The sequence below is a fragment of the Ornithodoros turicata genome, unplaced genomic scaffold (genome assembly GCF_037126465.1).
Source record: "Ornithodoros turicata isolate Travis unplaced genomic scaffold, ASM3712646v1 Chromosome78, whole genome shotgun sequence".
Lineage (NCBI taxonomy): Eukaryota > Metazoa > Arthropoda > Arachnida > Ixodida > Argasidae > Ornithodoros > Ornithodoros turicata.
In genome coordinates, this window is record NW_026999392.1 from 54595 (window position 1) to 78088 (window position 23494).

Sequence of the window (23494 nt, forward strand, 5' to 3'; positions counted from 1 at the left end):
AAATTTCATTCTGAGAAAAATCAGGCTTAACAAGAACAAGGCAAAGATTAATTCGCAGGGTGCTTATCGAATTCAATGGGGACTTAACAAAACGTTTGCCGTTATTAATTGAAGATAGTTGAACAATAATAACACAACATCTAAATGAAACGCAAACTGTTTTATGGTTCAACACCCAAATAGTTGCTCTTTCCTAGGACCTCTGGCTATGTTCTCCGCGTGCGGAATGTTCACGACTCTACACATAACACTCATGAATACAGAATAAACAGTCATTGGGCAACACAGTACCGATGATTTCGAAGCGTTTTCGGGCACAGCCATGCCGCTTGAGTAAACTTCTCGACTATTTAAATTTGGAATCAGCTATTATCAGTGTTGTACGTATCGCCGTTAGAAGTAACGCCGTTACAGTAATCGATACTTTTTCGGTATCGGAGTGCGTATCGGCGATACTTTTTAAAATCAGTATCGGAAAAGTATTTCCGTTACGCATTTATGGTAACGCATCGTTACCGATACCGATACTTTTTAGTGCCCCACCGACCATATTTCTTACTCTTATTCATTGTCAATGGTCCGCCTAGCCCTCGACAAGAAGCTTGTGGACACGCCTACGTGCTCCGTAACCGGAATTATGAAATTATACCAAACACGTGTTCACCGTTTTTCTTTGAAACTGAAGGAAATAACCACGCTGTGTTCAACAAAAGAGTTGAGGTCAAGGAACAGAGGTCAAGTTCTTTAACAGTGCGCTCTAAATTCCACTGCTAAGCTGCCGTGTCGCACTGAGTGACACTCACATATACTGTGGCATTGTAAACTTCAGATAGGATTCCTGGGTCATTGGACTTCATGGTATGTGTGGGCCTGACACTAACGTAATTGTCACACTGGCCTCTGTCAGCTGCCGGAGACACCACAGCTGGCAAGGATGACAGAAGACGATTTCAAGAACCAGCTATTGCTAAAAGTCAAGCATAACGTTTCCGAGCTACATATGAAATATGCTGTCTTTTCACTGCAGAACTGTTCACGTAAGCGATATTTCCATGTTGCACCATCTCCGTATTTCAAACAAAAGTATCGCCCAAAGTATCGCGTTACTTTTTTTAGTAACGGTAGCGGTACTTCGTTACATTACAAAAGAAGTATCGATATCGGTATTTCGATACTTTTTACTCAAGTAACGAGTATCGGTATCGCGATATCATATTTCGGTAACGGGTACAACACTGGCTATTATGTATATACATATACAATATAGCCTCGTGTATATGTGCACAAGCTTTGGTTCCGTACGCATATTTAACAAAAAGTTATAGACAACAAAAAGTTATATATATGGGGTTTCTGGTGACGATGATCCAATGAAATAATTGCTTAAAACAAGTGAGCTGGTGAATGTAATTCATGATTGTAACACCTGGAGGCTAGGGACGACGAAAACAGACACATACAGATGTGTCCAAACTCTGTCTGTGTGTGCCTGTTTTCGTCGCCCCTAGACTCGGGATGTTACTGTCACACAGCGACAATTATCCGAGACATCGGCTGCGCAGTCGACTTTTAGTATAAAAAGCAGAAAAATGCAAAGCAAATACAAGAAAACGAAATCTATATGGTCAAAGTTTTTGTGTTCTATTTCATTAGAACGGATGCCTATATTTGTCTACTGCAATAATTATACTTGGATATTACACAGCCGCAATGCAAGTCTATGACTGAAAATGGTAAATGACAGCAGTAGTGAGGAATAATGATTTCAGGGCTTCATATTTCAGGAATTAGCTAACCCTTGAATACAAAAGAAAAGAAAATACCGCCGCCTGCATATCGTTAACAGCCGGAATAGCGCTGCCATTCGGGGACATTTCTTTCGGGGACATCTTTTCCGGGGACATTTCTAGGGCGGGCAAGAGCCACCTTCTTGCTGCTATGGCACCGTATGACACAACAGTAGTTCGCAATTTTTAATAGAGTTCGATTCAAGTAGAGTAGAACTCGATTTCGGAAAGAAAAAAACGGCGAACTCTTTGACGCGTCCTACCCGTTGTTAGCAGTTATGCATACAAGGCGTGAGCGGCCGCGTGTTGTAGCATTCCCACGGTAGGGGTCAAAGTGGCGCTCCAGTCACCCTCCTCAAACTTTAGCGCAACAGCTCTCATCCTCATCTCAACAGCGTCCTGGGTGTGAATCACGTGATGTGAATGGGAAGGTGCAGCACACACCTGGTCACCTGAATCCACGGGTTGAGCCAGAAACGGGCCATTCTTGCTCCCTGGACGATTCCTCTGATACAGAGACTCCACCCCGGATAGCGAAATGATCGTCTTGTACGGAGATAGCGACTTGGAAGCGCTTTTGTCGGCCGAGTAAGTGTTTTGGGACGGAAACTTTAAGCATAACTCACCAGAATTCATGAATCCCGTTGTACACCCTTCATGTGTCGATACGAGGAGAGTGCCACCCTGTGGTGTTTGCTACCACCAGGCGACGTGACACAGCCGCCCATGAATAAACCCTTGGTGTAATTCGTGACACACACCCTTTCAGTCACTTGGGAACACTACAAAGCTCAGGTTACTGGCACTTCCAAGTTGCAGCTATGAATGCAGCAGTGACAGTGTTCAGCGCTGTACGTGTGAATCAGCCGATAAAAATACTAAGTGCCGGCGCCTTTCATTATGCGACGGCGATAAATGAAAAGCGGGACTAGCTTTGCTTGAGAACCGTCTGCAGGACAATGAACAAGTACGAGAGTGGTTCAGGGTGGTAAGGCACCTGCCCTTCCTCCCCGAACGTTTCCGTCTCCCGTTCAGCGAGGATTTCATTTCCAATCCACCTCAGCAAGTATCACCTCCTCTGAGCGCTCTGCTGCAGCCCTTCATATCCTACTTCCGCAATTTTGGCAACCATAACTTCTCGTCTGTGTGACCACTCTGGCAACTCAGGAGCACGCACCATGAATGTGGTTGAAGGTTGGCACAATCAACTCCATGACCAACTCCCGAACCAGCACCCAAGCCTCGCGGAACTGCTTGCATTTTGCCGGAAGGTGCAGCACGCCGCAAAGAACCAGCTGCGGCTTCTGCTGTGCGACCCTGCAGAGCTGCCGAAGCCACAAACGCCACGAATCCGCGAGAGGAACGCCCAATATGCCGAAGAGATGGAACTATTTCGCCGCTATTTTTTGTGTGCATCCGTTCAACATGAAGACGTCGCAACGTACCTGAAGCGCGTGATAGACGTTGAGATTTTGCCATGTACATAATGTTATAGTCCGTGAATGAAGAGCTGTTTGTAACTGATGTACGTACTAAAATATAGTATGACGCTTTGCTCGAGAAACCGTGATCTTTTGCTGTTAAGTCACTGCTATACCTTTGGTAATGGTACCGTTGCGCAATTATATAGCTAGAGCAGCACACAGATAAGATCATTAAAGACACGTTCATACTTAATTCATTTAGTTATGTATTTTATTTTCAATGTCTGCCACATGTTGCAGCCACACGTTGTGGACGTGAGGCTGGCGCTTGAGCAGAGCTCCCATCGTGACGAGCCATCTTATGCTTGCAAAAGCTTTATTGTATGTGCGTGTTTCTTTTCTTTTTCTTTTTTGACACTGTCTGCGGTTAGTTTGTACTGGTTTACGTTTCAAGTTCGTCCGGGAAACAGTGGGGTGGAAATGAAAGCCACAATTTCATAAACTTTTCCGCATCGAATTTGGTCCGAATTGGTCCGAATTTGGAAGATGTCCGCGCGTCCATTGACAGCGAGACCGGGAGAAAAGAAACGATGGGCGGAACTAATACTATTGGCCAGGTACCGAAACGCGGTATTGATGGATATTCATGCACTATGCATTGTGGATGAATGTACATCGCCACTGACCAGCAACCAGGGAGGGAAGGGATATGTTTATTGAAAAAGAAGCGAGGAAAGGTTAGTCAGGAATAGGTCGACTTGCTATCCCTTCCATAAAAAGAATACGAAAAAGAAATAAAGCAAAGAAACACAGCAATCGCCTGCGGGTTGTAGTCGTCTTGAACACAGGCGGGTCACCGGTTCACTCCTGCTATTCCTAATCCAGGCCTCTCCTTTCGTCGACCTTCTTACCTCCCATCGCACCCATGGCGACGCAGTTTTTTTTGGCCGTTACGTCAATCGTGTCGTTACATCTATTGTGTCATTACGTCCATCATGCTGTTACGTCCAACGCGTCGTTACATCCATACCGTGCTATTACATCCAACGAGCTGCTACATCCATCGTGCCATTACGTCCATCGATGGATGTAACGACACGATGGATGCAACAGCTCGTTCGATGTACTGGCCCCGTACCCGAACTTAGAGCATGGCCTTGGAGACCAGAACAAAAGCTTACTTAGCTGCTCGTAAAGGAATTATCGTCAGCCAGCATTGTCGGGGGGGAGGAGGGAACGTTGGGTAGACGAGCCAGCATTGTCGCGGCCCGTGTAAGAGACCAATAAACCTCTTCTTTTTTCGGTGCGCTTATAGTGAAGTGATATGAGTTTATTAGCTTGACATAAACGTCAACTTGCTCGATTTTGCCGTTTCGGGTTTGTGCTTACTCAGTCAACTGTCTCATAAGGCTAACGAGAATCTCTCGTATTTACGGTTAGCGGAAGGCCGACTTCACAAACATTCCAGTAACGTTCAACAGGACTGCGCTGTAATGTTCGTAATGTTGAAACAGCCAGCAAGCGGATTACACACTGATAAATGTTTCTTAGGATAACGGTACTTAGAACTGCAGCTTTATTTGTTGTTTCTCTTTCTTTCTTTTATTGATCAATTTATTTTTATTTTTATCTTTATTATTTTCTTTTTCTTTTCATGAACGCTCCACGTGAACCAATAAGAAAAATCGATCAAGCGGCCGCTGCACAATGATTTCCGCCCACGCAATGAGCAACAGTCTTTTCCCGAACCGAAATTCATGTTCGCGAAGCAAGGAAAAACAACGACAACCAACGACAGCGACGGGGGAGGGGGATATATTTATTAGACGAAAACAAACAAACAGGCTTAAGGTCAGCCAAACGGGACGTCGGCTTGCTATTCCGGAAATACATACATAAATAAATAAAATTAAGAAATATGAGATAAATGAAACGGACGCGACGGAACAGCACGTTCGTTAGTTGATTATAAGGTTAGTAAAAGTTCGGTGTTTGCATTTTCATGCTACATCCACAGACGTAGGAAAGTGCGGGACTGGGGTCCCAATGCCAGCGCAAAGAACGCAGGTGTCGCTGAATATAGACGCCTGTGTCAAACCTAGATGCCTACGCGGTACCTCACGGGTACTTCTTTGAATAGGAAAAAAATAACTAAATGAAAAGAAGTGATCTGTAATACGGATTGACATTGATTGGTTCATAGACAGCTGCTATATTGGTACAACCACAAAACGAAGGTCGTTAGGGTATGAAGCATGTTACTGAGTTCCCTATTTCTCCCTATTATTTTTTCGTCAACATCAACATCAATTGAGTTCTAAGCAATGCGCATGTGTGGAGCAACGCGCATATTAATAAAATGTTAGGTGTACAGCATATGTTTTTTTTTTTTTTGTATTGTCAACAGACAGCACTTTGAAGATAGGAAAAATCGCAATGCTGCGTCTGCATTCGGGGAAGTTATCTTTGTCGCTGCTTTGTTGTCACTTTTATCATTGGCTGCCTTCGCGCCATTCGTTGTCGTAAAGCCGTGTTGGTGCTTTCTTACTTATGCTCAGTCCGGCCTTTATAGCCGGTATTTATAGCCTAATTTATAGCCGCTGGTAGATCCAATTGAGAGCCTCCGAGATACCGGCATCCGTACTATCCGATCACACTTGTACGTCGGCAACTCGGCATACAGTAAGTATGCACAAGTAAAACAATACTAAGAGCAACTAAACATTCCATAATCAGTCAGTACAGGCGGTAGTGACTTGTGAAAACAATAATTGTAGCATAAATATATAAGAACAAAAAAATAAAAATAAAGTACTCATGTAGCAATAGGAGACAAGCAAAAAGACGTGAATCGAACTGCCGACCTTTCGTGGCAAAGTCCAACACTTTACCACTCGACAAACAACTCACAGGGCGCGGGCCGCCTTACACTCGCGAGGTCAACCATGCACAATGGGGATTATTTCGGGAGGCGAACGGCGTGATAAGGACGGCGAGCGTGGGGCCATCTAGAATCGGGAAAATCGTGAATCGGAGTTGCTCCCCGACTGGTATGGCCTCTTAAGACTCCCCATGTAAAACATCACTTTTCCTCTGATTCATTTGTGCCTGTGCTAATGATTTCCAGTACTTTTGTGCACATTTCAATATTAAATGCTGTATTCTAGACATGCGCTCAAAATACGCCTATTTCACAGAGTAAAGCTCTTGCTTGACAAGCAGTTTTCTGTTTTACATCACAGTTGGCCCTAGGAGCTTTAGCTCTTCTAATAACCCTGTTCTGCCTTTCAAAAGCAGATATTCATTTCGTAGCCTGGTTTTAATGTCCATATGGTCCGTATTCACGCGTGTCGTCTGGCAACAATGACATAAAGGCGATATTCATTTCGTAACATGCGCTGGACGTCCGTATTCACAATGTCGTCTGGCAACAATGACCTTAGCGCACTCAGGACATGACTATCTAAATGATCACGAAAAACGTCTACGCAGTATGGCAACAAAATCGATGGCAATACTCCGACCCCGTGGACTATGGTCTTTCAATCGGTTCCTAGTGTTGAGAGAACTATAGAAAGCTGTGGCAGTCCCGGGCCTGACTAATGCGAATGCAGTCCGTTGTATATCATCATCGACTACGAGTTTCCTCGACTGCAAACAAAAGGAAGCAGGACGAGCCGCACTGAAGTCACACCGACCAGCCCCAAACGCGGTTATACAGGTGGTCAAGTTGCGGTGCCGCGAAGCTAGTGCGATGATTATCCCTACTGGCAAAAGTAGACCCGATCTCATTAAGCGCCCGCATCAATTTCAATGAGTTTCAATGAGAACTGAGGGAACCCGGAGCTAATTTGTCCAATGAGAACCAATGACTTTCAATGAGAACTGAGACACCCAATTCATTTAATGTGAATAACGCGGGTATTTCTCATTGAAGTAATGAGAAGTGTTGAGGGAAAGATAGCTTCATGTTTTAGCGCTCTAACAGGTGTTACAACAACAACAACTTTATTTTTCGGCCTTGGAGAGTGGGGAGTTTCATCGCAACAGGCGATACTCTACCCCAGTGCTTGGTGGAATGGGGGGAATAAAATAACGAGCCCCTTTAATAGGAAAGCAAGAACCAAATCAAGTAATTAGTTCACCGGCTGCCAATGAGAAAAAATGATTTCCAATTGGAGCCGACGTGTTGTGCAATGAAGATCTCCTTCACAGAAGAAGAACGAATTGCGCAATTGGTTTAGCATCGAACCATCATGATCACTGTGTCAATTGAATTAATGTGAGCAAACATGTTGTGCGGATAGGACTGCTCCATGCATAGATGAAAGGATGAAGATCATGAAAGACACATTCGAGGGATAGAGCAAGTTGGTGTACACTGAATACAGAAGTCAATCGTTCTAATTTAAAATATCATCTATTCGAAACGTGTTTGAATTCCTACGCACTTCAATTGGCACAAACTACGCAACTGACGAGTTTTAAATGGCTTACATTTAAATCCATATATTTTTTTGCACTGCACGAAAGTGAAAGGGAATATTCTTTTCCCCAGGAGCATGCATATAGAAATACGCAGGAGTTCCTCAAGTGAAGTATGCTCGCTACCCATGCATAGTTTTGCACATTGTGTTTGCAAGTGGTGAACAAACTTGTGTAAACAATATACAGTGAACCCTCGTTATTATGACCATGGTCGTTCCCGAAAATTTTGGTCATAATGCGGAATTGTCATATTAACGGGGGGATTTGCAGAGGTTTCACTGCATTGTTCCCCAGGAGTATGGTCGTAAAGCGCGTATGTCAGATTATCGGGGGTCATATTAACGAGGGTTCACTGTATAGCAAAACATATCCAAATAATGTACGCTTGTATGTGACAGCTGTAAGTACATATATACTTCTCAAAAATCTAAAAAAAAAATCTAAAAAACACGGTACATGACATCGTGTAAGAACGATTGATGGTTATAGCTGACGTTATTTCAGAAAAAAAGGAACTGCTAGAAAAGACATCAATGGTTGTCTCAAGATTGTCGCACTACTAATACAATTAAAAACTTCAATGATACATGCAATGAAAGAAATTTTACCAAGAAAGGAATAGGAATAGGAAAGGCACCGATAGGTTCAAAACTGAAAACGCCTGCTTTTTTGTTTTGTTTTGTTTTGTTTTTTTTTTTTTTTTGCAATATGAGTCAAACAATGAAAACTGAAGGACACTGACGACTTGCAATAGACTATAGTTCTATTCCGCACGCAAACATAAGAATGGGCCTTGAAAAAAAAAAATACTGCCGAGGCAGTTTCTATGCTGGGTCAGTGCAGGTTGAATTTACATTGTGAAACCATCCAACTGCCATTCGAAAACAAGAATAGTTCAATGCTGGATTCGAGCTGGAAATGGGATGCATCCTTGTGGGAACGTTGTGGGATGTTCCAGCGACTACGCCAGATAGTGTTATACCACTTTCACACCGACACTTTCATCCGCATTGAGCCAATGCTCATCGAGCTCAATGCGGATCCGGCGCTGCTACACGGACACTTTCGAGCAGGATCGAACTCCAATCCTGCTTAACCCGGTCCAGTTTGCTAAACGGGATTCAGATTCTCAAGACAGCTTGAAGACGCCATTGGCATCCTCGAAGTCAGCGAATTTGTAGTGGTAAACAAAACATTACATTAATTTGCAAATGTTCCTATACATGCCCATGGAATTTCACGGTTACTGTTTTAGACTAGGTATAAGGGGCGACTGCGGTTGCTGATTCGTTTTATCTCCACCACTCTCGACACCGCGCTCCCCGAAAAGGCTTAGTAAGCAGCACAATGCGGAAGAGGATGCGGTTATTCTCGACTTTTTAGGAACATATTTTTCAGTCACAGCGGGGTCTGTTAGCGCCGCCTGCCGACAAGCCAACCTTTCGATACGCATAGAGTTAGACCGTGTAGCAGTATCGCACAGCGAACGCTCTTGAGAAACTCGATGCGAATCGGATTCAATCCGTATTGAAAGTGCCGTGTGACAGGGGTATTAGCTTCCTGGATGTGAACATAAGCTGGGCTTCTATAAAGCGAAAAAAAAGGAAAAAAGAAAATAACTGTCGAAATTAATTGCACAACGTGTACATATTAAATTATGCTCAAATACAATAAAACATATTGATGAAATAATAAAATAAACGAAATAAGAATAATAATTAAAATAATAAATAAATAAATAAGATAATAAAATAACACGTATCTCATATGAGAGACTAAACTCACAAGCGTAATTGTTCCGCTCTGTTTCGCCTTCGCGGAATGCCCATTTATCGTGGTATGCCGCAAACGAAAGAGCAAACGAAAGCGCCGCCAGCCGCCGAAAACTGTCGTTTGCTAAGCTGTTCGACGAACGCGCCCTCCCCCGAAACACGGCAGAAACGGGAAATGCGAAACGCTCTCCGCGAAGTCTGCATCGGAGGAGACTTCCCAAAGTGCGCCTTCTGTGACGCACATGTGCGCCTATGGAGAATTCGGATGGCGCACCATTATGGCGGCACTTTCGGTGTGCAGTATGCGGTGACGCATCTCAGACTATTCGGACGCACCCCCGATATTTATCCATAGTTCTCTGAAGTGCCTTCATGATGTGCCATCATCCCGCTTGCACTAGACGGACTTACTTTGTCGGACAATTAGATGAGAAGGTGCTACTGGATAAGTGACGTTCGTGATTTCTCATATGCGTGTATCAGACATTGCCTGCTTCAAATTGTGTCACATATTATATCCTTATAGTGTTGTCACTGTTGCTGTCCGGTGTACACTGGATATTTGTAGTATATCTGTTTTCATACCTGTTAGTGTGGATAAACTTTGGATCAGAAAATAATGAAGCACAGTGGCGTTTTCATTGTTTTAGCTTCCTTTTTCATGCACCTTTCTTTCTTTTAAACGAGTTCGCATAGATAGTGTCTTCATTTGCTGCCAAACTGTCTCACATTCTTACAATAAATCTTCCAATCTATTGCTCATTGTCACTTCATAATTTTCTCGGCATATTTCAGCCTTTTCAGCTTCCTCGTGCAACAGTTTATCTTGAATCAGTTGCTTCAACGAGAAGTTTTCAGTAAGGATACCCTATATACATGTGTGAACTTAGAAAAGTAACCAACCTTTCCATTCTGAGGGCTTCCAAGAGCTAATATTCTCTGAAGTCCTTTGGTGGTTTCGATAAAGAGCTTCGTGGCGTCATTATTCTTCTTCTAATGATGATTATTGTTTGTTTCTTGCAAACATAGAGGGTGTTTGTTTTTATTCGCTACAACATTTTTATTAAGAACTAGTAGAGCAAAATAGATGCTATTTTTCAGTTGAGTTATATGGCCAGGCGAACATTCCCTCGAAGAAAATTATGGAACTATATGATCACGAATTACCTAAAGTCCATTAGCTTTTCAATTAGGGGACTTCTCGCAAAGGCGAAATAACAGAACGGGATCTATTCGGCGTCGAAAGTAATTTCATGTTGAAAAAAAAAACACAAACGCGCACGTGCGTTGAAATATCTGTCGCGGAATTTCGCTATGCAAATGAGCCGGAACATGAACTAAGCACGTTTCTGGCGCAGAAAGAGCGACATGCAACCCAAGTGGGAGGGCCACGTAATTTGGAGCGATGAAACTGATTGATGCTATAGACCGCTCTTCTACCCGGATAAGGCGAAGGTTGCATCGTTTCTGCGTTTGCAAACTGCGTATTTCTTGTTTCGCCTTATTTGCATGGCGAGATTGAGCGATGAACATTTCAACACAGGTGCGCATTTAACACATATTTCCACATGGAATGTCTTTCAACGAGGAACATATTCCTTTCCGTTTCCTCGCTTTTATGCGAAATCCCATAATTAAAGAGCTAATTAGTCATTATTAGGTAATTACTGATCTTGTAGTTACATACCTTCTTCCGGAGAATGTTCAGCTGTCCATATTACTCAACTGCAAAACCGGCGTCTATTTTGCTTTGCTATTTTCTAACTACAATTTATGTGACGAATAAAAGTAAACACCTGCAGAATGCTTCTTTGGCTTCACACAGCCACGTACCTGTGGCAGTCCGTACAACGCCCAAGAACACAGTGTGCAAATTCAAAATATGGCATGTTTATTAGTGCAGCTGGTCATTTATATCCGCAGACATTAGAGGTTGTCCTTTAATGACTGCTGAATCTCTCTCACTGCTGCTTCACCAGTCGATTCTCTTGGGGTGTTAATGGTGATAGGGTCCATGGCTGAGTCATAGTACTCTCCTTCATGGTAGCACCAACTACATCCACAGTACCCGTGAAACCCGACATTGTTTTGCATGGGAGGCAGAGATGCGGAGTCGACACAGCAGCATAGTCCAATAAATCTGCTTTGAACAATGCTTCCTGACTTCCATAACTTTCACGACTTCAATGTCACATCATTGAAAATATCCTTTGCATCGTCTACTGAAACGAGGAAGGTGTTCATGTCCATCTTTCCTTTACCACAATCTGCCTCACAGTTTGCGGCAGCTCATTTATCATCACGTGAATTGACCAAGCTGATTTTTGCTGATTTAACTTGTGCTACTTGTGCCCCATCGGTATTAAATGTATAAGAGAAGTTGTCAATTGATGACAGGACCTAACCGGGCTGGGATAATGCTTCATACTTTGCTCCGTCCAAGATACCTTCAAATTTGTTTCTCCTAATTCTGTACAGTGACTGCCGGCAACCTCTTCTCTAGTGTTCGGTTTACACTGCTTTGTTGCGCTTTATGAGGTGCTCCGGAAAAGAAGCAGGAGTGAAGGAGGCTGCGCCTTCAGCTACTGCTAAATGTTAATTACATCTTTTAGATTTTCTATTTCCCACTATCTGATGCACGACAGTATTACTAGCCAGACATTGCGCATCTGTGAAGGCACAGTGCGACTGAGAATATTACACCCAAGCTGAAATATGTGCTGTGATAGAATACAATATGTAGTGCATTGATCCAGTAAATTGTCCAAATCACATTGAGTCTAATTCATTTTTGCGGGAATTCATTTATACTCATTGGAAAGCTCTACACATCTAATGTGACTATACCACAACAAACCTACTGGCGAACCGAAATGGAGAACCATTCCAATGAGAAATTTCCTGCTGGGGCTCATTGGTTCAATGAGACATGACGGGGACATTCAATTAGTTTGAAGCCACCACTTCTCATTACATCTCATTAACACTTTCTGTGACTTGTCATTATATCTCATTAAAGCTCAGCTACGCCGATTTTCGAGTGTTACAGAATGGAATGGTACTCACACGATGTGTTCATAAGGGAACACTGATTATGTATGCAAAATAGTTATCCCAAACTCCTCGCAGTTTTCCGAAAAAGTTCATTTTTAGTTTTACTGACATCCCGTCTGGTGGCCCGCAAACCCTGTGTCGACGACACATTCGTGGTCTGCCCGCGCTCCGGCTTGGCATGACTTTTGGCTTGGTTTCTTCCGCCAAGCCGGCCAGTTTCTTCTGCCGAGCCGTCTGCTGCGCAGATTCACATTGGGGAAGTGATAAACAGTTCGCTATTAGGGAGCCAGTATATTTCTGGACTTCACTAAACCCACGAGGAACGTGAGTTTTGCTTCCTTTGACTGCAAAGCATTTGCTAGGCCAGTACAGACTTCCTGGTGTGATTCGTGTTCTGTGCTGCGTGCCGAGAATGTGTGAGCGTTTTGCTCCCGTCTGCAAGAACACTTCAGCATGCAGTTCCAATGTTTCAAACCACAATTTTCCGAAAGGCGAAAGAGAAATCTATTGACTGCAACAATCGGTTACAACTCCGACTGGGTGCCACCTTCGAAAGGAGCGATTTGATCTGTTCATCTGGCTTATACGAATGTTACAGAAGCAATGCGCAACTTGTTTCACAAGAAGCTGAAGATGTCTCGTCCGGGATGCTGTGCCAACCTTATCTGCAGCAGGAGATTGCAGGGGCAGGACTAGGCAGCAGATAAAGGTAAGACGCGTAATATGTTAGACAAGTCAGTCATGCGGTGCAAATTGCATCACGTAGAAGAGAAAAATACGCTATCTGTCGGTTACTGCTTCATCCTTTAGAGATTACGCCCCAGCGGGTGTACTCTGTACAGATTTGGAATTGCCTTATTTGTTAAATGATTTCGCAGGCATGCTGGCACCACCGAAAAGCTTGCACTCCACGTCTCAACTATCACCGTCTGGGTTTCAAGCTGAAGGCTGTCACCAGTGCCAACCAGACGCCCCTTCAAAGTTCATCTGTTTTTGTTGACGGAACAGTGACACCTGGTACTGAGACATTTCATTTTCTGATTAATCAAGTGCATTCCATCACTTGTGCTCTTCTTCTTGTGTTCGTATACCCTTGCTGTTGCTCGCTAGCTTAGAGCAACCATGCCTGAGGTGGCAGCGCTTTCAGAGTACATTTAAGCAGTATCATCGTATCATATGCACGGCAGCAAATCTTGTGTATTTTGAGTAAGGTATAAATTCAATGTTGGCTCAGCTGTTGTATTTTGGTCACAAATAAGGTGTTTTTCCACAGCGCTCGAGAGCAGTTCAAGCAGTTTCATGTGTGCAACAGCACATACTTTTTCTCAGTTTTGACTAAGGTCAATCGAAATCTTCCAGTTGATGTCTTTTGGTCATAAATTATGTTTTTCGAGACATTCAAACAGCATCATGTGTGCAACAGTGCATACTTTTTCTGGGGTGAAGTAAGGTAAATCTGTCCGCCGTGGTGTTCTGGCAGTGCAGCAGAAGCTTGTGTTGCATTCAAGTGGTATCATGTATACAAAAACTTGGTTTTATGCCTTTCTGTAGCTGCTGTACTAATATTGTGAGTACAGAGACATTCCTGCAGAACATATCGGAGCATCATGTGTGCTATTGTTTGTATCATCTGCAGCAGTATATTGATAATGCTAATTATTCAATGACATGCTAACATTTACATTCTTACTTCCAGGTAAACCTGTCACGCAGATGCCCTACCCCTTGGTATGCATAGTTCAAGATTGTACCGAAACAATCCACCTGGAGCATTATTCTTCAATTGGCAGTGGCATTACTATCACAACACACCACATACTGCATGTGTATGGTGCGTGTACAATGCATCAAACCTATTCTCAGGTACAGACGAGCTGGTACGCAATTACAACATGAAACAACTGACACAGAGACCGTAAAGTCATGCCTTTTCCTCCGCACCTCGGGTTTCATGTTATTATCCTCACATGCAGCTAAATTCGCCTGTGCTGTGCAGCATGAGCAAAAGCATATATTATTTGTGGTCACATGACACGGAACACAAATACAGTGAAACCTTCCTATGTTGGACACCCGCGGTGCAGCCAAAGCGTCTCCTACTTATAGAGGTGTCCGAGTTACAGAATATGATGGCAACAAAAAATGGAAGAGATCACAGCTGTGAGAAATGTCCCCCTTCTTCAATTTAAGGTCCTTAGTGGTACCTCTACCCACTCTTCACTGATAATTATTACTGATTTTAGTAAATTCAATTCCGTTCAGATTCTACTCAATGGCATTACCTCTGGAGCTTTTCGAGCAGCAAGGACTTGTCTCTGAAGCGTCAGCCCACTTCTGATAGCTTTGGTGCAGTGCTCGTTCAAAGGCTCTAGACAAACTGAAGACAAGTGCCCACATAAAGAATTACAATGTAGACTGACAGCACTTGTTTTTGGACTCTAAAAACTAAAGCAATGAAATGCTGTGACCAGTATAGGGAAAAAAGGGGCAAAAGTCAAGGCCATTGGCTCATTTTGGGTCTTTTTGGTGCAAAGATGGGCCGATATTGAGGTAATTTGGCCAGGGTTTTGTCCGACTTTGCAGGGAAAACCCTATCCTACTTCCAAGATAGGGAGGTGTCCGACATAGAGAATTTCGTCCCCATGTAGTTTCAATGGGAGCCTGCCCGTGCAATGAAATCGTGGGGAGTTGTCCGAGGTAGGGAGGTGTCAGACTTTGGAGGTTTTACTGTACTATAGAGCATTCTACATCATGTAATCTAACAGTTGTTCACGTTTGGATATTTTAACCATGGAATTTACCCTGCATGCACCATACCATGTCCAAACACGAACAACTGCTAGAGAGCAGCATGTACTGCTTCCGTATAGCACTTATGGCTTGCGTCCTGTGATCGAGAACAGTGATGTCTTTTTTTCTGCTACAACCAGTAAACTACAGTAAAGATTTAGAAATACTGTGTCATACCATAAAGCACTATGGGAAATGGCAGTTTGAAAAACTGGAGAAGACTGTCATTAGAATGGGGGACATGTTCTACGGTGAAATTTTTTACAGTGTGTGCTGTACCACGTAATGCACTGCAGGCCTACCACAGTATGGTAACGCTCTGAATACTAATTTGCTCAAAAAAGGAATGTGTGCGTTTCTTGTACTAACTTCCCCTTATGCAAGGTTGTAGAAAAATGTTTTCAGCTAATGGGGAGGGAGAGGACATCATTCTGGAGTCTCGTTGACCTACAATGTGTCGTGTGTGAAGGTCATTTTGAAGAGTGTAGGTGGTAAAAGACTGTGTTCCCACATTCTTGGCAGTGTTGACTAATAACCATAATGAACTAGAGAGTACATTTGTTGCTTCATATATTTGTGTCATGGCAAAGTATGTAGAGATACATCTGTCTCAACATGCAGGTGCCAAAACTGCTTTTTGTGCCTAAAATATGACAAATAGTTGTCTGTTCAACACCACTAATCATGTGCCGGCCTCCATGACCTGTCTGTGACATTCCAAAGCGATTAACATGTCCCATAGATGTGTGCAATGCTGAAGATGATTGTGTACCTTCTATGGATTCTTGTTTCAAGAAAAGTACTGTGTGATTTGCTAACAGCACCTAGCTGTACCTTCACAATTCTACATAAAAATATGTCAAGTTTCCGGAAGGAAACATCATGAAGGTCCATAGCGAGAAACCCTGAGACGAGGGATAGGAAGGGACATACACAATGTCTCAACATAGCGTGTTTGTGTCCCTTCTTGTATCTCCTCTTCAGGTTTCGCCATCATGGACACTATTACCAGCTCGCTTGCTGTTGAACCGTTCTTTCAACGATAAGGGTCACTTTCATGGACTGGATAGCAGCCAACATGCTGTCAATAAAAGAATAATGGAAGGAGCTAAATATGATCCTTAGGCTGTACGTGGTCATTGCTTTCTGACAAATGGTGACTTAGAATTTCAGGACAGTGCCTGCAGTGGTAGTATTCTTGTGTTCTCACCCTTGACGCCCATTGTGTGTCATCGGTCACCTGTAATCTGCTAATATGCACATAGCTAAAACAAAGTATATTTGTATTTCTTTGAGTACAGTTGGTACAGCACATTGTTTTTTACATGTTCTATGGAAAATATAAATAAAAAAATCTCTACTCTGCAAGTCTCCTGTCAGCTCTACAAAGCAGCTTCGAACTTCACTAGAAGCCACGTGTGAAACCTGGACCAAACTAGTGGTGAGGGTCCATATAGGTCATAGATAGATACTATTATTATTATTATTAGATCATAGGTCAGGCTTAGGTCCTGGTTGGTAGCAACGCATTTGAATCTTATTAAAAATTGGTGCAGAAGGTGACCAACATAACTAAATACACCAACTGACTCTCACAAATTTTGTGGTGTTATACTTTTGAAACAACATTAATACGCCGCAGTGGTCTTTTCTCCTTTGTTCCTTTTAACCTAGAAATATTAGGTCTTCGGCATCACCAGCCTTAGTTGCTGAGCATGCAGTTATTTACGTTGAGCACTGCAGTTTCATATTTGTTTCTCTGGACAAGCAAGCCCGCTTCCCCCTTTTGATAAGAGTCTTTCAGCTTTGACAGGGCATTTGTGGACAAGGAAAACATTTGGACTATTGTGTATTTTGCTATGAAGTGCACCGTACAAGGCAGAGGACACCATCAACCATTTACACCAAGGTTATTAAATTTGTGATAAAGAACATATACCTTTTGTCACTGACTAATTTGGTGGCAAAGTTACTTGAGTGGCAGTTGTGGAATTTTAAGCACATGTTTAAAAAAAATAGGATATGGGAAGTGCCGACTGCACTCTGAGAAAAAAGGGAGTCAAAAACACTCCTTTGTCGGGGCAAAAAGCTGTAACTCCCAGGTGCAAAATTTTAGGCTTCTGAGGAGTTACCTTAACTCCAGGACAAGAGGGAGTAAGGTTAAAAACCCACAGCGGAGTTCCGTTAACCCCCTGTTGCGGAGTATATTAAGCACCTCTGAGGGAGTTGAGCTAAACCCTGTCACAGAGTATAATAAACACCCCCCATGGTGTAGGGTTCAACCTGTGACAGAGTATACTGAACACCTCTGACAGAGTTGGGTTAATCCATATGCTGGAGTATGATGGACCCCTCCAATGGTGTTGGGTTAACCCTTGTCACAGAGTATATTAAACACCTCTGATGGACTCAGGTTAAACCATGTGATGGAGTACACTAAACACCTTCAATGGAGTTAGGCTAACTCCCATGGAAGAGCATACTAAAAGCCTGTGAGGGAGCTTATCAAACACTTGTGGGGGAGTATATGAAATGCCAGTGAGGGAGTATAGTAAGCTCTGATGATGGAGTTATGTTAACCCCGATAGTGGAGTCCAACTAACCCCCAATAGACGATATGCATAAATCCCAGGCGCCAGTGCGATGCAGTGTCTTGGGAGCCTGTTCATTCCCTGGCGCTTCCTTCTCCTTCCTGATGGCATCAGGTTCGGAATGAGGGAGAGAAGGATGGTGCCAAAGGAACGAACAGGCTCACAAGATGTACCGCATTGCACTGGCATCTGGGATTTATGCATATCGTCTATTACAGGGTGAAAATAAACCTCTAATGACGACTAGCTTCCTCAAATTCTTCCAGGACGCACAGCATGACCCTACAGTGCACTCAAAAGCACCACCGCAGTCTTTAATTTTGAAAGAACGTTCCCAAGCAGCACAAAGGACCGGGGCGAAGCCGGTCCAGCATCGGGAAAGAATCCTACAAAGTCGGGGGCATGCCACCAGCCGATACCGGTCCTTCCTCCAGTTTGCAACACCGGGATGATTAAGGACCGACATCGGCAGCAAGTATTCGGTCCCAGCAGGTCCCCGGCGGATCCCCGATAATGCTGGCAGGGGCTCCCCCCATGCATATTTACCCCCCCCCATGCATATTTTGGCATTAATATGCTTATTTTTAATAATTACAATAATTTTGAGTGTAAACAGTGTGTGTAGAGCCCAACATTTTATTTTCGGAGAGGAAATAGACTGACACAACACTTGGAGCACCTCAATAGACTAAACGACGAGTGGTGTACACTAAGCAGTCTGCCTGCATCATCCAATGCATGCCAATTGTGTCTGAAATGAAAAACAAAAAAAGAGGGGTATACAGAAATATGCAGCATGTCCGCATAACTACTGTCATTGCCAATGTAGCCTGAAAAGAAAAGGGTGGAAATGGTCTACCGTAATATCCAGCCTGCCTGCGTAACCACTGGCCCTTCAATGGTGTCTCAAAAGGGGGGGGGGAACGTACACAGTAAGAGGTGGTCTCTGAAAGGAAACAAAAAAGGTATGCAGTAGTAGGCAGTCTGCCTAACCACTTGCACTTCGGCAATGGCCCTGGAAGAAATGAACGGCTTGTAGCATTAATATTAGACGTAACGGTAAAATTGCTGCATGGTGGGAAATGGTATACAGTAATATGCAGCCTGCCTGCGTAACCACTCGCACGTCAACAGTGTCTCAAAAGAAAGAAAAAGTATACAGCAAGAGGCGGTCTGCCTGTCCAAGTGGTGGTGCCTCAAAGAAAACGAAGTTATGCAGTAATAGGCAGTCTGCCTATCTGCTCACGCTTCAGTACTGCCCAGACACAAAAATGAATGGCATGTAACATTAGACGTAACGAAACAATTGCTGCACTTCAGCACAAAATAGTATGTGCACGGTACGTGGAATGAGCTTTATCAAAAATGGTAAAATGCACAGCGTAGGGATTACGAAACTCAAGAGTTACCAAGAGAAAATTTAAATTATGAAAAAATGACAAAGCCAACGACTGGGAGAAATGCAAGTCCAGGAAAGAGAAAATAGTTCACATCCAGCGCCTTTGGTGCAAATGACTAGCAATTACTACAACGAAAACTGTAAAAAATGACAGCTGACCGGGACTAGAGCTGACAGTCAATGGTGTGCGCATATTCAGCGTTCCTTCACAAAAACGTCAATAAGCAAAAAAAAAACATGGTCAAGGAGAAGCATCCCTATTGAAAAAAAAAAGCGACATCAGGTCTGATGTTAACATCACAGCTGCTCTGATGATGTTAACATCAGAGCTGCGCTGGCTGATGCTCACATCAGAGCTGTCTTGATGCTGATGTTGACATGAGAGCTGCATTGATGCTGGTTATGGCAATCTTGAAAATGCTGCAGTCTTGGTTTACTGAAATGTTCTGCAAAGAAAGCCCCTCATGCCTGCGGTATATGAGTACCGACAAGAACCCTCACGAAACAGGAGATAGCAGCAACGAATCACTTCACCAGAACAATTCACCACTCCGGAGTACGTACCTTTTAACGCATATCCATTTATCATCAACATACCTAAGCGTTGAACTCACGGGGGCACAAAAACTGGTAATGATCGAACGGTGAACAACAGCGCAAAAGAGCACACCTAGGTCCTCATTTCCGGTCCAACTTGTCCTTCTTCCGAAAAAGCACTTCTAAGCGTTGTCATGGCCAGCAAGAGTCCCCACTGCATTTGAACACGGTGCTTGAGTTTCTCTTGCTGAAGGCCGCTGCGTCATACACGCTGAACCTGCAAGAAATATCGTTCCAGAAAATACGATGGCAGGACACCTATATGTAGAGCAGTGTAGAGACATATGACATACCGTCTGCACAAAGTACACAGTCGACTTCACTTGGCGTTCTATCTCCCTGTCGTTGCGCAGATCCCTGCAAATAGAGTAAAACGAACAATGAGAATGCATGGCGCAGTCGAACATATTACTTCAGAGTTATATTAATTACACACCTGAAACGGCAATAATCCTGAAGGCGAAGAACGATTTGGCTTCACATGCAAGGTAGCGTCTTCACTCTTTGACATGTCAAACGAGACCGACTGGTTTGCTCGCGGTTAGAAGAAACGCTTCCACTTACAGACAGTTGCAATATCAGACGGGTTGCAAGAACGACAGCACCAGGTGAGAACAACAATACAAAGCCTCTAAAACGCTTTAGACTTGCTGGAACGCTCGCAATTACGCGAACTACACGCGGCGACGAGAAACGACCGTTACAGCAGCCAAAGCGAAGCCAACAAGAACAGCGCATGCGCGACAGGCAGCGCGCAGCGCTGGCTGGTGGCATGGAAGACAAGCGACGACGCGCGAGCGAGCGCGGGTGAGCCTGTGTTGAAATGGGCATGGAGCCAACATCTCCGCGCAATGGCTTGGCGGACGAAATATGACGACGGGTAGAATCGTACTACCTCTTGAGATTGTGGCCGTTCCAGGATCTTTCAGAAATGCTGCTGTTTTCATAAGAATCCCTGAATGTTGTGTTTGAAGCAAAATTGCAACATGAGATTGGCCAAAGCTAAGGTATTAGTTAGTTATGATTGTGAACAGATCGGCAGTGCAACCTGACAGTGAGAGATCAATAGAATCAAAAACAACAAAACACTCACTGTTTTGCCGACCCTTTCTCTAGTGTTCTTTCTTTCTTTCTTTTTTTTTGTTTGTTATAATGAAGGAAAGCAAGGTTAAATGCTACATTTTTCTTGACTGTGTGCGATGGTGTACATCGCAGGTTCCTCATGTGCCATGAATCTACTTAAAAGCTGCTGATGGTGGCAGGGATTCACATTTATAACAGTGACCAGAATGCGGCAGGAGTACTTTTGAGGCACTCTGGCCACGTTGACCACAAAACGGCGTTCCATACTCCCTCCGAACCAAACTTTGCAAAACTTGTTGCTCAGAAACATTAAGAACACACACGCCGGCCATTTGCACCCAGCAATGACAACCAAAACAAAGATGATGGCGATGGCAGTCGCGGTAGCCCAAATGCAGGGAGCTCCATCGTAGTCTTTGCGGGTTTCGGTGCAGCGGTTTTCGTCCGATCAGTTCGACTTGCTAAAGCTCTCTTCGTTTCGTTTCACGTGAGTTTTTCGATTCGGGAGATTCGGTCGCTTCGTTCGGGCGTGGCCGACTCTTCCCGAGTATCTTGTACTTGCGTGCTTTGCAGTGAGGCTCCATTAATACTTCTGTTCAGGGTGCTGCGTGTGCATGTTTTCCGTCATACAACACAACACAACACAACACATGAAGTGAACTGCAGCCCAATGTTTGAAAGAGTTACCTCATACCAGACAGCCAAATTCCTTCCTGAAGGGATGCTTCACTGTCTCGTACAGCTTGGGACAAAAGTTTCTGAAACACGGGTGTTTTGTATTTCACTTCTCTACGCCTCCCCTGCGGCCTAAGGGGAACACTTGTTGAACAGAATCCCCAAGGATTCTGCTCAACAAGCATTTCCCAAAGGTGGCTGGGAAAAGTCCAATACAGAAAACCCGTGTTTCAGAAACTTTGTCTCGAGCTGTACCATCCGATCACGTGTTACCGAATCTGCATAAACATCGGGAGACGAGCGGGAAGAAATACTTAGCCAGTACACCACAGCAGATCGGGACGTTAACGGGGATCCATCGGGAAAGAATCCTGGCCGGGACGCAAACGGGAATCTATCGGGAAAGAATTCTGACCGGGACACGAACGGGGATCTATCGGGAAATAATTTTATGTAGTTTCCCTCTCCCTCAATTCTTCCCCCTCACATAGTCGGGAAGCAGTCGGGCTCGTGACGGCGATATCGGCCACCTCGAACCCATCATCCCCGTTACGTTCCCAGCCGAATCCCAGTCCTTTGTGCTGCTTTTGTTTATTTAGTAGCCTCACCGTGAGGAAAATATCACAAGACAGCAGATACAGGTCTCAAACTCACTCGTATGGTATACATATCAAATGACCTACTTTCCTTCCACTTGGTTCATGCATGCTACAGATGCACAGAACAGACAAGAGGTCACATTTTGGGAAAATTGTTTGAAGTACGAGACAAACACGAAATGCTGCTATTATGTTGAGCCAAGGAATTTTCTTTTCGTCTACTCTCCTTTGCACACTTCCCATTTGAATTTTTTCAATTTGAACCCTGTCCCAGGGAAAGTAATAAGCTTCACATTGAACAGCCAGAGCAGAGGTACTTGCAGTAAGTCAAACCTGGTTCGCGCCATTCTCGTCCATTCTCAGGATTGGCGGCAACCCGAATTCTGGGAACGGGGACAAAATCTCGTCGGCGTAATATCGAAACCTTTATGTCATATGCAAGACAGCGACACAGTAATCGTGAAACAGGTTGCGCACCTTGCTAAAAGGCACTGCACTGAAAATCACGACAGAGCACAGTTTCGGTTTCTTTCTCATAGGCTACCATGTATAATTTTTTATTCGCCAGGGGAACAACAGAGATTAGAGGTAGGTGTGTGCTCCGTATTTTATTAAGTAAGTTACACGTCGAGGTAACCGAATCTGCTTGCGCACTTGCAAAAATTCTAACCGCTTTTCGCGAAAACGCGTTGTTAAGGAGCATTGCAGGGGAAGCACGCTTCCAGGCGAAATTGGCCGCCGATCCTGCTCGTTTATTATACTCTCATGACGGAGTACAGAAAGGGTCGAAGGAGTTACGATAACAGCAAGACGGAGTAACCGCGAGCGTGGGACTTTTCAATGGAGTTATCTTGACCCGGTGGGAGTAAAATAAACTTTTACTCCTGCTTAACTCCAGCTTGACTCCCTTTTTTCTCAGAGTGTGGTTGAACATGTGGAGTACCCAATATAATAATTGGGGGTTTACGTCGCGAGACAACTGAGTGTGGAATACACAGCACAGTGTAATGTTCCTTATTCTGGCAATGTTAGCATGGTTCAAGAAGTGGGAAATGTTGCACTACCCTTAATAACATCTGTTGGATACACATACAGGATACACAGGATACACATACCCTGATCTGAAGACACTATGCCTAACTCAAAAGCAATATGAGATCGACCCGTACGTGTTTATTTGCGAAACTATTATGAATGAAATATGGCCTGTGTGGTATAGAACAATGCGCACACTC

General features: G+C 43.9%; 2 long non-coding RNA genes across 5 annotated transcripts; one reads left to right on the forward strand and one right to left on the reverse strand.

Annotated features, from left to right (window-relative positions):
• The first annotated feature begins 12645 nt into the window (after positions 1-12645).
• On the forward strand, positions 12646-14565 carry LOC135374564 (uncharacterized). Its single transcript, XR_010416963.1, has 3 exons — positions 12646-13234; positions 13404-13542; positions 14222-14565. It is a non-coding gene; the product is annotated as an uncharacterized LOC135374564 (long non-coding RNA).
• Positions 14566-18526: 3961 nt separating this feature from the next.
• Positions 18527-21372, reverse strand: LOC135374563 (uncharacterized). 4 transcript variants are annotated; one of them, XR_010416962.1, is made up of 5 exons: positions 20339-21367; positions 20196-20259; positions 19655-20119; positions 18766-18852; positions 18527-18657 (listed from the first exon to the last, which is right to left on the reverse strand). It is a non-coding gene; the product is annotated as an uncharacterized LOC135374563 (long non-coding RNA). The 4 variants fall into 4 exon arrangements; XR_010416959.1 differs by having other exon boundaries at positions 18766-20119; positions 20339-21372; XR_010416960.1 differs by having other exon boundaries at positions 18527-18852; positions 20339-21364.
• Positions 21373-23494: the final 2122 nt, after the last annotated feature.